The following is a 6,802-nucleotide window of genomic DNA, read 5'->3' on the forward strand; positions in this document are numbered from 1 at the left end:
GAAGTAAGGCATTTCGCCGACATTGTGCAAGAAGCCCTGCGCATATTTTATTGATGTTTAATTTCTGCAAAAAAAGCATGATTGTGATTATCGAGTAAAAGAAAAAGTAAATACCTTCACAAAAGTGAACGCGCGGTGCTTCATCTCGGACTGTCCATTTCGATCGTTAAATGTTTTTTTCTCGTTCGCCACCAACTGTACACATGTGCTGGTCTGTGTTCGGTGACAACGTGTGCTTGTAAAAATGTATAATACGGAAGAGTGTATGGTATTAAAGCAATTATGATTATAATTAACTCTACATTTTTTAAATTCGACAAAAAAATATTTAGATAGATTTTGGCATGCCAATGGGCTCTCCTTTATCCTCTATATTAGCGAACATAGTTCTACAAGACTTAGAACAAGAAATTATTACTACTAATAATATTATCTCGTCTTTTTATTTCCGTTATGTGCATTGTGTTAGCGGTGCATAAAGACAAGGTTGAGGAAGTTCTGGAATTGTTTAACTCATATCATGAAAGGCTTAGATTCACTGTTGACTTTGGCGATGAAAACGGCATAAATTTTAGAAAAATTAATGAGACAAGAAGGAAGAATCATCTTCGATATTTATAAAAAACCTAATTCTGGGAAATATTTAAATTATTTTTCGAATCATCCGTTAGTACATAAAAGGGGCGTAATCATCGGGCAATTAGATAGAATTTTGCTTTTATCCCATCCAAAATTTCATGAAAAAAACATCTCTGATTTAATTCACACTCTTTTAATGAATAGATCCTCTTAAATTCATATTTTCAACAATAAAAAATAGAATAAAAACCTTGGAAAGTAGAACTAATTTAGATCAAAATCGTGAGGACAATAATAACGAATGTGATTCTAATTCTAATTCAAAGAAAAAGTTTTTCACGATACCATATTAAGCAAAGTATCTGAAAAATTTCAAAAACTTTCACATATACATGGCTTTAATATAGCTTATAAACCCATGAATAAAATGAACACATTTATAAAAACTGAAAAAGATCCTTTTTTTTTTAAGGATGACCATCGTGGAGTAGTCTACAAAATAAATTATTTAAATTGTGAATCGTCTTATGTTGGCCAAACAAAAAGGAAATTAAAAACTCGTATAAAAGAACATAAAGCTGACATAAGAAAATCCACTTTCGAGATGTCAGTGGTTTCACGTCACCAGTTGAATGAGATGCATGAATTGGATAACATAAGAATTTTAGACACAGAACAATCATTAATGAAAAGAAGAATTTCTGAAATGATATACATTAAAGGCCAAATAAGTGGTATCAATAAGCAAAGTGACATTGAAGGTTTGCCTGATGTTTATCTGCCTTTTCTTAAGAAAGATCTCTTTCACACTTAATAAATAATTCTAGAACTTTCTAAACTTTTGACTCATATATATAAATAATGGTAAAATATATGATATGACAAATAATAACACACAATGTGAAGACAAATTTCCATCTGTGCAAAGGATGTACTTGAGATTCATCATTATATTGGGTCATCTAAAAAGTATCCGCGGTTTTTTGTCACTAGATGTGTGTTGATGGTCATATATCTAGTGACAAAATACCGCGGATACTTTTTAGATGACCCAATATTTTTTTGTTGTAAAACAGATAACGATTCTATTCTTACATATGTCGATTAAATATTAATGATACGCAAATTTGTTAAATTAGAATCTGGAAATTCTCGTTCTACACTTTTCGTGATATGACAATTGGCGGTGTAACATTATTGTACGAGGCACCTTCACATATGAAAGAACACGTTTATATATAATTATATCATACGACGGTTGAATTTAATGTCAGCTATATGTAACTCTGCGTTTTAAGAATATTGTGAATTTACTGAGGATGGCCAGATTGTGGCCGAAACGTCTAATGTTTTAATTAATGTAATGATAATTAAATATCACAAACTATAACTTGTGCGGTTTTTTATGCTCTTCTTTTCATACGTTTTGAATTATAAATCACGTTCGTTTTTATGATGTATTGGGTCATCTAAAAAGTATCCGCGGTTTTTTGTCACTAGATTGTGTTGACCATCAACACCATCTAGTCACAAAAAACCGCGGATACTTTTTAGATGACCCAATATATTAAAATAAATTCAAATTACCTATGCGAGCGAAGCTTTGCTGTAAATAAAATAACTCCCAAAGCGATTTGCGAAGTACAATTATATTTAAAACATGATCAGCATTATAAACATTGCGATTATAAATATGTATCATCTCAGAATTTGTAATTTGGAAAAGCTTGAGAATTCTTAGTTATACTCTACACCTACAAAAGAGGTAATAAATATAAAGTGCAAAAATTCCCCAGAGGTAAAAGAAACTATAACAAATACAGGCAAAATACAATATTATAGAATGACTACAAAATAATTACAACGAATGTCGTCGTAAAATCACAATTATCCATATGGACTAAGACGATAGACTTCTATTTACCAAGTAGTATGAACATAATTCTATGCACTATTACGAGACATACGATTACTTGAAAAATAAGACAGAACAGATAAAGCTAAAACAACTTGTTTGAGATCCAACTGAATTAAAATATCTAGGTATGAAATTAAATAAAATGAAGAGTTACAAAGTGATCAAGAATTTTACAAACAAAAACAATTTATTTATCCCATGATGACTAGCGGAATAATTATTGTTATTATGTTAGCAGTATTAATTTATTTTTTTATGCAAAAAATTTATAAAAATAAAAAGAAGCTCAATCCTACCACCTCCACTATCTTAGATTATAGGAAGGATGTAAATTTATATAACATATACTATGACATTATATGCGAAGCGAAAAACTTCGTGCCATCATTACTCGTTTTTTTTTTTCTTCAACGAGGGAGAGATGTTGCAGCCTCAACTAACATTTAAAATAGCGTTTAATCATGTAGTAATCCGAATTGCGGAATATCGATCTAATTCAAACAATATAAAAAACGCTTAATTCACGATTACGAATGAGTACGTTTTAATAGAATAGTTGCGACAACCACGCATGAATTTCATATCGCATAATTACAAGAGATTGTCAAATGCGATTGGTTAGCACCGACCGTACTTGACAATGGGCAAGCCCCAATTAAGCAATTCAGCATTTTAGAATAAGATATATAGTATACCCGCTTCTTGGATTAAGAAGGAGAGAAGTCGAGTAAGCGCGGATACAATACGTCGCGTACGTTAGTCTACTAAAAAAGTAATCTCTTAAAAAGTATCTCTCTATAAGTGAAAACGGCCATGCACGATATCTTTCGGTAACGTGACACCCGTAATAAATGTTAGCCGTGATAAAGTCGTTAATCGTACAATAAATTGATCAACAAGCAAATTGTGTATAAATAGTGTAACTAGCAAGTAAAAGATTGTAAAAAACTATTGGTTCTGATTTTTTTAACCTCACACCCTGAATCCTCGTAATTATCCTTACAAGGAGTATAACAGCAAGATAGATATAATAGCGACGAATCTTTCTAATACTTCGGGACAGTCCGGAACAACTTGCGACGGCATGCTGAGTGAGGATGCGATTACATTACATGGAGCGCAGTACAGTAACTAATGGCTCCTACACACTGGACATGGAAACGCTTGCCGCGCGGCAAAATGAGACGTGGTAACCAATGAACACATTAGGAGCTTATTGACTATCGCATCACATTTTACCGTGCGACAAGCGTTTCCGTGTCCAATGTGCAGAAGCCATAATAATAACTAACTAAGCAATTAAGAAACCGCGTACTACGTACCACCTATTTCTTTCGCTGATATTATATGGAGCGCGGTTTGCGGCATAGGCTAGTAACAAATTCACATTACTATACACTGCTACGCACTTTTTAATGGAATTAATTGATTTAAACGCAATTATTAAATAAATCTGTTAAAAAAATAAAAGTATCGATAAAATGTGCACAAAAATTATTTAATATATTTTCAAAAATTCGTACTAATGTGAGTTTGTCCTGTGCCGCAAACCGCGCGCAAATCACGCTCCATATAATATCAGCAAAAGAAATAGATATAGGTACGCGATTTCCTAGTTGCCTAATTAGTTACTATTAGTTATTGTATCGCGTATCGCGTACCACGCTTAATGCAATCGCATCCTGATAATTAATATAGAAAGTACACTATAGGATTCGAAACGTTCAGGGAAATGAATATAATGCCGTAAGATCCCTTGATAATTTCTCTTTTCGTTTTCCGACGCGGAAATATAACATTCAGAACATTTAATAGTACCGCTTTCTATGCTGAAAAAATAGCGAAGATACGCAACATGCACTATGTAAGTGGAGTACGGAGTAACCGCCAAGATTTGAGTGTTGATGAGTACGCGCAAACGCGGATATATGGGATACATGCTAAATGAAATTTATTGGCGGCAAATTCCAATTGCCGGAATGTGGAAAGAAGCTTTCTTATTTTGAGATACCAGGTCGAATGTTCTCTGGTGTTCCCGAATGCCAGTGGAAAGAAGTGATCAGGGTCAAGGCCTTTACTGCTCTCTGGGCGAATTTAGCTGCTAGGGGTCGATTCTGTATCTTCAAACAAAGTGAGAATTACAAAAGCGAGCAAATTTATTAGGTGTTTATTAGGTGACCAATGAAATAATCAGTATTCTAATATTGGGTCATCTAAAAAGTATCCGCGGTACTTTGTCACTAGATATATGACCATCAACACATCTAGTGACAAAAAACCGCGGATACTTTTTAGATGGCCCAATAAATTCGTTCGCTTTTATAATTTTCATCTCATTTCGCCCAATTTCAATATTCGATAGCGGTTATATTATTATTAGCGTAAAGATCTGAACACAAGAATTGTTGTAACACTTATTTAGAGACTGAAGTTGTAAACGTAAGTAACGCACAAACTTTGGCGTATGATTTATTGCCGTCTTTTGGAGACACGGCAATAAGTTGTACGTCATACGTGAAAGCTTGTACATTACTTACTTCTACAATTTAAGTCTAAGTAAGTGTTACGACAATTCTTGTGTTCAGACCCTTAGGAATTAGCCAAGAGAATGGAGATGTCCATGAAATCCACACTCGAATGAAATTAATTGAATCTATATTTAATAATAATAAGTACACTAGTTAATGCCTTAATAACTAATTTTACATGAGGACAGATTTAATTCTAAGTTAATTAAAAGTTAATTTGAGTTAGGACTTATGATTTAGAAATTGAATTAAAATGTTTTGGTTTTAAAATTAGGATCGGAATTCTTAGATTTAGAAATTGAAGTTTGAGAAAATCACGTTCAGATTTATACTTGTATTCATAATTCTTCTTTTTAAGAGTGGAGGAAGCCTCCATGAAGGATTCCTCGATTTTGCAAAACCTCCTTGTTTCATAAATTGATCTCAAATCTGTTTTCAAGAAAGAAATATTTTAGGGATTTTAATAACCTACTGAAGGCAGCATATCATAATATTGTATATATTATAAACTTAATATCGTGAATTACGAATAATAAAGATATAAAGATTATAAAAGCATTGTTGATTAAATAAAATCGTGAGTAAGCATTTTGTAATAATAATGGACAAAAATAAAACTATTATATTATAATAGAGAATTCGATTGGACACACTATAAGTGCGCACTGATGCACATTAAAACCTCGTACAAAATAATGTAAATATATGTTTATAAATAAACATAAAATTGACTATATGAAATACTTAATACATTTTATTGCACTATTAAGTAAAATATGTATTTCATAATTCGAGATATTTGCATTTTATTTTAATACTAAAATTAAATCAGTGTACAATGGTTTTAATATGTATCAGTGGCCTAGTTTCTACCAAGAGTTTAATCCGGATCAGAATGTAAGAACCAACTACAGTCGAGCATTCCCCTGTCGTTCGACTGTAACAGAGGAATGCTCGACTGTAGTTGGTTCTTACATTCTGATCCGGATTAAACCTTCGGTGGAAACTAGGCCAGTGCTTCGAATTCGCCATAATGTTTATTATACGAAGGAGAAAATGCTTTTGACACAGTTTATTTCGGAAAAAAAAGTTATCGAAAATAATTATCGATGCGACAGATCTAAATTAAAAGCTATCGAAAGTAAAAAGACCGGTGTGACAAAATAAGTTTGGAGGTTTACTTGGTTATGAAAACTCCTTCTCAAGGAAACTCTTAACCTCCCTTAAGAAAAGAAGGATAATAAGGCTTCTTATTTGGAGGAAAGTTTATGAAACGTGAAATGAAGGGATCTTCATTGGAAAGACTATGAATACGAGTATTAGGCTGTGGTCAAAGTCTCGCTACAAATGCTTTGAAGCGTTTGATGGATCAATTAGAAGAAAGAATTTGACAAACTGATCAATTAAAAAACGCTTCAAAGTTTGCATAACCTTTGCTTCCGACACACCAGCTCGATGTTCGTCGCGCGCGACATGCGATATCCAATGAGTGTACAGCTTTACCAATATTTTCATTCTAAAGATATACATTGGATATCACATGTTGCACGCGACTAATATCGTTCTGATGTGCCGGAGCTATTAGTATTACGTTTGCACGCGGCATTTAAAATCTAGAGCGGCGATTGATCAGACAATGGAAGGAGTATTTCGTGCGTAGCCGCTCTGAATGACGCGCATTACTACTCTGAGGGTGAAATCATCATTGAAACAACCAATTAGCATTATTCGTAATAACGCAGAATAATGCTGATTGGTTGCTTCTATGATGCATTCT

The sequence above is a fragment of the Acromyrmex echinatior genome, chromosome 18, assembly GCF_024713525.1.
Source record: "Acromyrmex echinatior isolate Ae372 chromosome 18, ASM2471352v2, whole genome shotgun sequence".
NCBI classification, from domain to species: Eukaryota; Metazoa; Arthropoda; class Insecta; order Hymenoptera; family Formicidae; genus Acromyrmex; species Acromyrmex echinatior.